At 42.5% G+C, this 12,454-nt stretch overlaps 1 protein-coding gene across 1 annotated transcript in view; it reads left to right on the plus strand.

Annotated features, from left to right (window-relative positions):
* Positions 1-12,454, plus strand: part of VPS45 (vacuolar protein sorting 45 homolog) — an 87,713-nt gene that overhangs the window by 48,842 nt on the left and 26,417 nt on the right. The window lies entirely within an intron of this gene.

Consider the following 12,454-nt stretch of genomic DNA (forward strand, 5'->3'; position numbering starts at 1 on the left):
CACTATTAGGAAAAACAACGTAAAAAATTAGAAAATGAGCACCTGAAGAGAGAAAAAGAACCATGGATTCCTGGGATCCAGGGAAATCAGCAGATGTTTTATGGAGAAGATAGCATGTAAGCTGAGCCTTGAGTAGAAAATGGACGTATGGAGTTCACCAGATGAGCGAGACATGAAGGCTGTGGGCAGCATACGTATTCAAAGAGCAAGTGGTCAACTCAGAAACATGCTAATAAAGTGAAAAGTTTGAGTGGTTGGCACGGGGAGAAATTTTTATTATGTAGAAAATGGGGAATTATTGAACAATTTTTAGCACAGAAGAGGGTTGTATTGTTTTAGGAAAATTATTTGGTAGCTAAGGGTAGAGGAGGGAGAGACTGGTGAACCGTGGCTTGCTGATTAAATGCAATGACTGGGGACCCCGAGAAATCCATATTGAGTACGCATCCATGAATAACTGAAGGAGTCATTAAAACGTGTTGTGGCTTTTTTTTGTCTTATATTTTTGTGGGTTTTTAAAAATATAACCTATCTCTTTTATCGTGGAGGTGATCTGTGTTTATCCTGAAATTGTTTTGTAATTCTAAAAGTTTAAGGGAAAAAAAAATCCCCTTAATGTAACCACTGTTACATTTTGGACTCTGCAGACTTTTTTTAAAGATTGTATTGATATTTCTGTGAGTATGTGGGTAGAAATGTATTGCATAGTACATTCTGTCTTGTCACCTGCATTTTTTCGGTCTATCATAGACATCTTTTAGTGTTAAATATGTAATCATTCATTCATGAACCAAATACTTACTGGAGGATAGCCAAGGGATAGCTTCATTGAAACATAAGACTGTTATCATCCTTGTCACTCTGAAAATCCTAAGTATGTTAGGAGCATTATGTCAAGAACTGGAGAAAAAGGCTGAGTACCTTTCAATGATTTCACATACATATACACATATATAATGCACAAAAGTATAATATATGTATATATATGTGTGTGTATATATATAGATAGATATAGATATAGATATAGATATAGATATAGATATAGATATAGATATAGATATAGATATCTTGGGCAGAGTTGGTGGCCAACTGGTTAATCCTCTGCCTGCAAGCACCAGCATCCCATATGGAAACCAGTTTGTGTCTCAGCAGCTCCACTTCCAATCTAGCTGCCTGTTTATGGCCTGGACAGACAGTGAAAGATGGCACAAGCCCTTGAGACCCTACACCCTCATGGGAGGCCTGGAAGAAGCTCCTGACTCCTGGCTTTGGATCAGCTCAGCTGTGGCCACTGCAACCATTTTGGTACTGAACCAGCAGATGAAAAAACTTTCTATCTGTCTCTGCTTCTGTCTATAAATCTGCCTATCCAACAAGTGTGTGTGTGTGTGTGTGTGTGTGTGTGTGTGTGTGTGTGTGTGTATAAAATCTTTAAGAAAATAGCTTTCTCAATACAATATCAAAGTGAACACATTTACTCCTGCCTGCTTACTTCAAGAAATACAACATTACCAGCACCCTCACAAGTGTCCCATAACGTCATATGCTCCCTCATCACTGCTACCTGAACAGAGGTATTTCTTTCACCAGAAAATAGTTCACTTGGATTTAAAAATATTTGTTGTATGAATGAAGAAGTTGAGCCTTCATCTCTCTCTATCCTTCTCACAAATAATAGAAGAATAAATAGGCTGTTTTAACCAATCACCTTTCTCCCAGTTTATCTGGGTTTGTGGCCTAACATTTTAGTTCTAGCAAGCTTTTCAATTCCCTGATTATTATTTTCAGTGGTCATTGTTATTTGGCTTTACCTACAAATTTTCCCTCTTTTCTTCTTCTACTTTGTTTCTTTAATTCTGGCCCTCCTTCAATTCAGTTTAACTAAAACACATCCTTTAGTATTTCTGTCAGCTACTGGTTAATTTGCTGTTTTTGTCTAGAACTATCTTCATTAAGCAAAGTTTAGAATTTCAGGTTGGTAATTTTTTCTCAGCACTTAAAATCAAGATGGCAATGTGATATTGTTTTCAGCAGTTGCTATTAATAAATCAGCTCTTAAGGTTGGCATTATGGCTGGCATGTGGTGGGTAAAGGTACTGCCAAGCTATTCCATTTCCAATCCAGCTCCTTGCTAATGTGCCTGGGAAAGCAGTGGAGAATGGTTCAAGTGCTTGGGACCCTGCACTCATGTGGGAGACTCAGAGGAAGCCCAGCTCTGCCTGTTGCAGTCATTGGGAGTGAACCAGTGGGTGGGATATCTCGCTCACTGTCTGTAAATCTGACTTTCAAATAAATAAATAAGTAAAACTTGAATATGATTGCTTTTCATCTGTAGGTTATTTATCTGATTTTTTATTTTTATTTTTTAGCTTAATATTTATTTTTAAAGGTGTGGGGATTATAGACCTATGTGGAACTCAAATTCCAATTAGGTTGGGGTTTGGGGTAGGGAGAAAGATGGGTGAAGTAAATGTTTCAGTTTTCCTTCCTGTGTCTGGTGGGGATGGGGGGAGTAGGCCCCTACTTGCTGTCACACTGCATGGGAGCCTGGGAATGGAGACTGTCCTATGGGGCCCAGATGTAGACAAATGTTCCAAGGGTGTTACTTGAGTCGTATTTGTTCTGAGAGGCTGTCGGCTTTGTTACACCAGAGGTGTAACATTCCTTCTTAGGCCTGTTGGCTAGCCTTGTCTACCTCAGTGTTCCCGTAGACTGTGGTGCTTGTTGTTGTAGAGCCTGGGCTGCAGTGATGTTCATCCTGTCTGATCTGCTTGTCATCTTTTGACAAGGTACACTGTCCTCTGTTGGCTTAGATGAGCTGGCTGTCTTGTCTTTCGTGTTCATCGGGGCATGCTCTCCATTCTTACATGAGGATTAGCAACTGAGGTTGCCCCAGCTCTGGCACAAGAGGGGCATGTGGACAAGATGCGGGGGGACAGGTGGACTTGACTGAGGGATGGGCGTAGGGTGTTGGGAGACGCACCGCAGGCCTGAGGAGCCATGCCTTGGTTCTCTGCTCCCCTGGGAGCCAGGGCCCTCCTGCCCTGGGCAGGGCTGAAAGGAACCCCAAGATCACCCCTTTCTCCAAGCTGGCTTGTGTCCTGGCAGGGCACAGGTAGTCCAGCACACACTGCTTCCAGAAAAAAAAAAAAAAAAAAACATTTACTCCAGGATTAGACCTGCAACATTTACTCCAGGATTAGACCATATGTCTTTGTGATTTTTCCTGAGGTCAGGAATCCAGCACAGTGATCTAGTTGTGAGCCCCCTGAGAAATTTCACCTAGGAGATCTTCAGACCTTGTACTTATGTGTGCCAGCTGGTGCAATGTCAGGCTCAGTCAGCCCCCTGCACCTACCAATGTGTTTGCCATTGGTGCAGCAACCTGATCAGTCCCACCCCTCAGCCCTGGCTCTCATGTGAACTGGTAGCTGCTACAGCCCAGCTCAGCCCAATCTGCCCCCAGGACCAGCTCTCATGTATGCCAGCAGGTACTGTGGCCTGGCTTGGCCTGGCCCACTTCTATCCCCAGTTCTGATGCACATCAATAGGTGCTGCTGTCTAGTTGAAACAACCCTTTTGAACCCCATTTATGCCCACCCCTAGCCCTGTTGCTGATGGATTCTGTGCCCAGCCCAGTGTGGCCTGTCCCCAGCCCCGATACTCACCACCAGGTGCTGTGGCCTAGTCAGGTGACCCCAAAGAACCCGTACCAGTCCTGCCTCCAAACATGGCTCTCACAAAGCACTGGCAAGTGCTGCAACCCAACCTGGCCTGGTCTGTCCTCAGCCATGGCTTCTCTGTGTGCAGACAGGTCTTTTGACCTGACCCAGAGAAGCCCTCTAGATTTCCCCTTTCTGATCTAGCCCATCTCAGCTCCCTCAATTACCTGTATGTATGTGTATGTTCAGTGGCTCAGTCCGTGGAAGCTTCCAGAAATCATTTTATAAATTTCAAACTGGCATTCAATGACCCTCATTCCAACCCAACCCCAGTGCCCCAGCCCCTAGGAGTGCATGACACCCCACACACATTTGTGGCTGTGGCAATGGTGTGGGATGGCCCTGGATGGCAGACACCTACACCTACAGTGGCACAGTAGTCAATCCATCCTCTTATGTCCAGATCTTTAAAAAGGAAAAAATAGGTATCTGTGGGCCCACTGGTATAGTTAACATAGAGCTGGCATTAACCAGGTCCAGATTGCCCACCAGCTGTTGGCTATTTTTCTCCTGACTGTATAACACTTGCCTAGATACAAGATAACCTAGGCAGTTGCCCACAGCTGGGGATGAATTTTTTTTATGATTACCTTTTCACCTTTAGTATTCTAGTTACAATACTATATATAAATATTGATATACTTTATTTATATTACCTGGTCTGAAAATTCATATGTGGCATAATTTCTAGAAATGTTCTAACCATTGTTTCTTTGACTACTGCCTCCTTTTCATTCTCTGTTCTCTCTTTCTGGACCTCTTTAGAGGTAGAAGTTGGTTCTTCATATGTTCTTCCTGTCTGTTGTTCTGTTACCATGATTTGAATATAATATAGCTCTTGAAATTCTGAAAGACTTTAAACCCCAAACCACAAGTTCGTGGTACTAATAGGGTAAAAACTCGACCCAGTTTGGTATTTAGGAGGTGAGTCCTGATGAAAATTCCTTAGGTCACTGGGAGAGTGCCCTTGGAAGATACCTCTTATAAAGGGCTTGTTATAGAAATACAAGCTCTGGTTGTGCCCCTGTGCCTCCTGGCTCAGCATGTGATCCTCCCACCCTGTGTCCTGTCCATTTTTGTCCACAACTTCACCAGAGACCAAACCAACAGGGCCACCTGATCTTGGATTTGAACCTCCAAAATGAAATTAAACTTTTTCTCTTTGTAAACCTGTTTGCCTCAAATATTTTGTTGTGGTGATAAAAAGATAATACTCTCATTTTTAAAATTTTAACTTTTTGATTTAATTTTTAATATTGTTTACATAGTTAAGAGAGATGAATGCACATGTCGGCATTAGTGTGGGGGAGGGCTGAGATATGGAGAAGAGTGGGTGGGACAAATGTTTCCGTTTTTCCCTTTATTTTCCTCCTTTGTGGTGGTGGTGGGTGGGTGAGTGTGAGGACTGCTGCTTGCTGGCAAGCACCTGGAGATGAGGGATGGTCATTTGATGATGTCTTAGAAACCTTAATGAGGGCCCGGCAGCGTGGCCTAGCGGCTAAAGTCCTCGCCTTGAATGCGCCGGGATCCCATATGGGCGCCGGTTCTAATCCCGGCAGCTCCACTTCCCATCTAGCTCCCTGCTTGTGGCCTGGGAAAGCAGTGAAGGACGGCCCAAAGCTTTGGGACCCTGCACCCATGTGGGAGACCCGGAAGAGGTTCCAGGTTCCTGGTTCCTGGCATCGGATCAGCGCGCACCGGCCCGTTGCGGCTCACTTGGGGAGTGAATCATCGGATGGAAGGTCTTCTTCTCTGTCTCTCCTCCTCTTTGTATATCTGACTTTGTAATAAAATAAATAAATCTTTAAAAAAAAAAAAAAGAAAGAAAGAAACCTTGATGAGAGGAAGAATGCTCCAAGGGTATTACTTGAATGGTTTTGAGAATTTAGAGATGTTGTCAGCTTCATTGCACCAGGGCTAGGAAAATCTTGTTGTCTGTTTGTTGTTTGTTTGTTTTTAATTTTAGATGATGCTTACATAATTGATCGGGTGTCAGGGTGAGAAGGATCGAGGGTCAGGGAAAGTGGGTGTGATTATTGCCCCCAAATTTTCCATTTCTTTTTCCTGTATCTGGGAGGAGGGACAAGGAAAATCTTTCCAAGGTCTTTTGGCTGACCAAGTCCACGTTAGTGTATCCACAGACCCAGACACTTACTGCAAAGCTTGGCCAGGAGAGTTTTCCAGCCTGTTGTGTTTTCCATCCTTTGTTGAGATACACTATATCCTCTGCTGGCCTAGATGAGCTGGCTGTCATGTCCCCTATGTGCATCTGGGCATGCTGTCCACTGTACAGGCATCAGCAACTGAAGAGGCCCAGTCCTCATACATGCATTCCAAAGTTAGACCACATATGTTGAGATTTTCCCTGTGGCCAGGGTTTGAGTCCAATGATCTAGATGGGGAGTGCTGCCAAGAAACCTTGCCTGAGGTAACTTCTGATTTTAGGTAACTTCTGATTTGACTCTTGTGTGTGCCAGTTAGTGCAGGGTCAGGTTCAGTCCAGCCAACACACGTATGGTAGATGCACCTGCCTGGTCAGTTCCACTTCCAACCCATCATACACATGAACTGATAGTTGCTGAAGCCTAGCCCAGCCCAGCCAGCCACAGGCCTAGCCCTCACGCATAACCAGCGGGTATTGTGGCCTAGTTGGGACAACTCCCAATAACCTCCACCAGGCCCACCCCCAGCCCTGATTTTTGCACAAATGCATGTGTGCTGCAGCCTAGCCTAATCCAGCTTGCATCCTGTTCAGCTTTCAAGAACACCTATGGATGCTATGGCTTATCTCATCCCAAACTGCCTCCCAGACCCAGCCCACATGTGTTGATGGGTGCTGCCACCTTTTCCAGCCCAGACCACCGCCAGCCTTGACTCTCATGCTCACCAGCCCAAGCTGCAGCCTGGCAGGGGAGTACCCCCATTTCTCTACCAGTTGTGCTCTCAGTTCTGGATCTTGGACTTGCCAATGACTACTGCAGTCCAACCAGACATGACTTGTACCCAATCCCAGCACTTGCCAGTCTTATTGTGGCCTTGTCCAAATGGCCTGCCTCCAGTCCCAGCTCTCATGCTCACCAGTGGGAGTGGCAACCTAGCAAGGAGATCCCCAAATTACCCTACCAGGTCTGCTCCCAGTCTCAGTTCTTGAGCATACCAGTGGGTGCTTCAACCCAGCCTGGTATGGCCTGCCCTCAGTCTCATTTCTTGCCAGTAGGTGTTGCAATCTTACCCACTTGGTGTGGCCCACAGCCTATCCTGGCTCTTATGTGTACCGGTGGATGCTGCAACCTGGCCTGCCCAGCCTACCCCCAGCACTAGCCCACACACATGCCCACAGTGCAGCAGCCCTGCCCTGCCTGGCCCACCCCCAGCCCTTGCTCTCCCACCCAGTGGGAGCTGCAGCCTGGAAGAAGAGTTTTCTAAGTTTGCCTGCCAGACCTGCTCCCAGCCACAGATCTCATACATACTGGCCAATGCCACAGCTCTGCTTGGCATAGTCTGCCATCATTCCTGGCCTTTGCACATGCCAGTGGGTGCTGCAGCCTGGCTCAGCCTGTTACCACCACCCAACTCTTGCACAAACTGGCAGGTGTTGCAGTCTCACGGAAAACAGCCCACAAGTCCCCTATAGAATCTGCCCTCATATGCATTTCTCTCACATTCCAGTGGGTTTTTCAGCCCAGCCTGACCTAGCCCAACCCCTGTCCTGACACTCATGGGCAGATACTGTGACCTAACCTAGCCAGGCGTGTCCCCTGGGCCCACCTTTTGCATGCATCAGCAGATGGTGGGTGATGCTATTTAGCCCAGCCCAAGTCTCCCACATGGGTAGGTGCCTTGGCCTGACCCAGACATGACCTCCAGTTTCCTCCCTCTAAACTGCTCTATCTGAGCTCCCTTGCCTACCTCTAAGTGCAGCGACCCAGTCCATGGAAGACCCCAGAAATCATTCCTCACTTGTTAAACATACTGTCAGTGGCCCCCACTTTAACATGTCCCCCAGACACCCTTCTCCAGGCAATCTACAGCCTCCCTGCCACAGGGCAGCTTGCACCATGTCTGGGGGCTGAGGTGGCATGTTCTGACCCAGCATCCTCACCTTCTGTTGCACTGTGCCATGCAACAGTGCACCAAGTTCCACTCATATCTTTTAAAAATATATAAAATTTTGAAATAGGATAGGCAACTATGCTGGCACACTGGTACAGTTAGCAAAGAGTTGACATTAACCAGTCCCAGGATGCCCACCAGCTACTGGCTGCTTTTCTCCAAGCAGTGTAACACCTGCCTAGGTAAAGGTAACCTATGAAGCTGCCTAGAGCTGGGAAACATGTCTCATTTATATTACCCGTTTGCTATCTGTGCTACCTTTAATATAATATATTTTCTAGATCAGTATTCCATTCAGTTGTTCTCTCCTGAGCTATATTTATTTAATGTTATCAAGTATTTTAGTTTAAAAGATTTCATGTTTTGTATCTATAAGTACTATTTGCTTCTTGCCTAGTGTTTTTATTATTCTGTTCTCATATTTCAAATCCTTCATTTTTCTTTATAATCTGAAGTACTTAAATACCTAATTCTGCGTTTGTGTCTGCCAACATTAGCTCATGATGAATCATTTCTGCGTGTATTCTTGAATCGTGAATTAGCTTCAGCGGGTTTTATCTATGGAACCCAGGAGGGGCCTATGTTGAAGATATTTCTCTTCTGCGTAGGTTTCCTTTCACTTCAGTGAAGTATGTTACCAGCATTATTGGGCTGGAAAACTTGCTCGTGTTAATTTCTATACCACATCGACAGGTTCTTGAACCATGCAGACTCAATACCATCTTGTGCTCAAGCCTGCTTGTCATCTCCCTGTGCAGATAAGCTTTTTATTTTTTTTAATTCACTTTCTCAATGTTTCTGTCCTGTGTGGAAGTCCCAATATAATTTTCTTCTACCTGAAGCCTAAGCTTTGTCTCCTAGCCATGGCTATTAAAATACAGTGTCCATGTTTAATGTAACTGGCATGCAGTTACCAGGTGGTCATAACATGAAAAACAAAATCCTAGTCCCTTGTTGTGATGACCCTTGAAGATTTCTCTCATGTTCCTGAAAGATTTTGTATCCATGTAAAAGGATGGTTATCATTTTTTGGTTCCACATTTCCATAGACAGATATAGATATGGATATGGATGTAGCTATAGCTATAGATATAGATATATAATTGCAAGGGAATTTTTACCTGTGTAATCTTAGTGCCCAAAATAGAATTGTCAATATGGTTATGATCTTAGGAGAGTATAAAAATGTAGTAACATTATATGAATCTTATTCTAATTTGAGACCTATTAGATGATATTGTTTGGAAGGGAAGCTAGTATGAGACTGAGAATTCTGTACCCAGTTCAGTAGTCAGTGGTGTGCTCTCGAATGCTTTGAGCACAAAAGTAGCATACTGCTATCACAACAATTTTATTCAGATTTCTCCCTTTGCTGCTATTGCGGCTAATAAAAACAATAATAATAGTACTTATTGAGCATATCTTGTGTGGGAGATACTGAGCTAAGTACTTTACTTATATTGATCTATTTCATCTTCTCACAAGGTACACACCGTTTATGTCTCCAATCTGTATATGCAAACTAACGTACATAGAGGTTAATTAACTTAACCCATGTAAACATGGAGTTAAGAAATACAGTCAGGATTGAAAGCCTGTGCTTTTCTTCCTAAGTATTACCTGAATACTTGATACTGTATTGCTCTCTAGATAATATTTAATAATATAGGACTCAAAGTGCTTTGTTTATTATTTGTTGATAGCCATTTAGCATTTTTATCCTCTTGATCCAAATGATATGGTTTATTTGTGAGGAGTCTTCAGAAAATACATAGAAAATGTATATTGTGGAAAAGCTGCATTTATTTAAGATTCCTTGTACTAAAATAAGCTAAGTTTTTTATTCTCTTGTCCATGACCCTTCTGAAGTTTCCCCATAGATGTAAACACTCATATGTTCTTAATAAGCCCCTGCATCAGAATTCAAATAGATTGACTCTTAAGTGATTCTTCTGAGCATTAATATTTCCCACTATTTGTATCCCCCACAACAAGTGCTTAGGAATTATAGCATCTTCTCTCTAATTTGAAATCTCAGAGGTTTGAAACTAAATATCTAAATTGCAACTTAAAAATTAGGTTGCATCTAAATGGAAGGATAGATTAGCAATGATTTTCATATGTTTATATAATTTTGTCATTGCACAAACAAACCAAAAGGCATATTATCAGATGTTTCGTCTAATAGTACAGTGAACATGATTTCATTTTACTTTTTAAAAAAGGAAAGTGCAATGGCTCAGCTACCTAATCCGCTACCTCCAAGAGCCAGCATCTCTTATGGGCACCAGTTTGTGTCCTGGCTGCTCCACTTCCCATCCAGCTTCCTGGTTGTGGCCTTAGAGAAGAGTAGAGGTTGGCCCAAAGCCTTGGGACTCTGCACCCGTGTGGGAGACCTGGAGGAAGTTCCTCCAGGTTTATATGTAAAGCTCCTGGCTTTAAATGAGCTCAGCTAAAGCTGTTGTGGCCATTTAGGGGGGTAACCAGCAAATGGAATATCTTTCTGTCTCTCCTCTCTGTGAATCTGCATTTCCAATGAAAATAATTTTTTCAAGAAAAAGAAAAGCAATGAATGAGACATCTGGATTTTCCTTAAGTTGGTCTCTTATTTCCTGAGGAAAATAAGAAAGCAAAGCAGCCTTGCAAAAGCTGTCTAACAAAAATCTTCCAACTACAGTGAGCTTTGGTATTGCTTTATGTGGCCCAACAGCATTTTGAGCAGTTCCTATCTAAACACATCTTAGCAACTGACAATCCAGCAATATCTTAAGATTGCTTGACCAGTGAAAACTCTTAAGACAACGGAGTAACTGTAGTAATCACCACACTAGAAATAATTTTAGTTAATATTTGCAATGTGCAAATGGTTTGCTATCAGGTTTTAATAGTTTACTTTTATGAATGTCTATCCTCGAGCCAGTAAGCAAATAGTGAAATGTATCACTGTCAGTAAGAAGATAGAGGAGTTGGGTTTCAGAGAGCAGTCATTGTAAAGGCTTAAGTAATTAAAAGCAGCAAGCGTTTCAGCCTCCAGTGGAAATGCTGTAGTATCCATGATGAACTTAGGCCACCTTGGGTTCTAGGACGGAGCGGGTTGCAACTCTTGGTACATGTTATCATTCTAAACTCTTGCTCAGGAAAAGCTAATGGTTTTTTAAGATCAGAGTTTTTGGTGGTTTTGTTGTTGTTCTTCTTGTTCTTGTTTTTGTTTTTGCTTTTACCTACATCAATTATAATTTTCTGTGATCTAGCAATAAAAACCTTGATGTGAGGAGACAAAAAGTGGAGTTATTTTTCTGTGAATTATTAGGGGAAGGGAAATTTTCATATAATTTCCTGTATAATACTTGGGTTATTTCCTAAAGAAAAGACCAGTGCAACAAGTGACAAAGATACAGCATGGGAATATTACTCAAGAGACTTTGCTAATAGGAAAGTGGTGCACTTGTAGATGTGCTGTGATGTATACCCTCCTTCTTGTACTTGGAGTCAAATAACATGTGATATGGGCTTCCCAGCAGGGATGTGGATTTGTGGATTACCCAGCAAGCAGGAAAGACAACATATCCGTTACTGAGAGAGTGATGTGCTGATGTGGAAGTTACTGTCCTTTCATAATGGGAAAGGCCTCTCTGGGATATTGTATCCATTTGATTCGCCTGATGTTAACAACTCTTAAATAAAATCTAACGTTCCTGCAAATTTATTCTGTTAACAGATAGCAGAATTAGCACTTACTAGTTTATTATATGAAGCAGTTTATCTAATATAATAGGTGGACAGACCAAATCAATGTCCTGGGATATTAGATGAGTGCACTTCAACAAGTCTGTGGGGAAAAAAAATCATGTTAAGAGATAAGTTGATTTTAGTGCACAGGTTTTTTTTTTGAATTTATTCATAGTTTTTTCATGCTTACATCAACCTTTTGAAGACCCCTCATATTTCCAGTGTACATCAAGATTGCCTTTACTCTAAATGGAAACAATCTTTTGTAAACTGCAGTATAAACTAAAGAAGAGAAATCAGTTAGAGTAAGGCCTCTGTGTAAGTAAGCCACTTCATCCTAAACCCAAAGTGCCTGGATATGTATAACCCATAGATCTTAAAAGGAAATATACATTAGTGTAATCTGGAATTCCAGTTGGCATTCAGAGTTATAATCGAAGTGGCTCTTTCTTAAGTAACTCCTTTCTTTGAAACAGATCCTTTGTGACTGTCGAATATTTTTCAAGGACTCAAGCACTGGTCACGATGAAGCAGAGTTCTATATACATGGGCCTTCCCCGTTTGCACGATTTATTTGTCATGCCTGCTCTAATTAGATGTATTGGGATTATCTTTGTTTAGATTTAAACACCATCTAAAATTGATGGCCTGTATTTGCTGTTATGACACCAAAAATTTTGCATAAGCTAATTATCTCCTTAGCAATATTCTTAATAAAACTGCCTTCTGAGTAAAGAGGCAGTCAAGTGTTTTCTTCTCTCTGTATTGCCATATGAAGTTTTAATGTGAATTTTGGATTGCCTTGCGCTTTCTTCCTGAGAGTAAGGAAATAAGAGGAGGAAAAGATAGTACCCAGTCACAGAGAGCTCTGCTTTGTTGTTGTTGTTGTT

Source organism: Ochotona princeps, chromosome 2 (assembly GCF_030435755.1).
Source record: "Ochotona princeps isolate mOchPri1 chromosome 2, mOchPri1.hap1, whole genome shotgun sequence".
Classification (NCBI taxonomy): Eukaryota; Metazoa; Chordata; class Mammalia; order Lagomorpha; family Ochotonidae; genus Ochotona; species Ochotona princeps.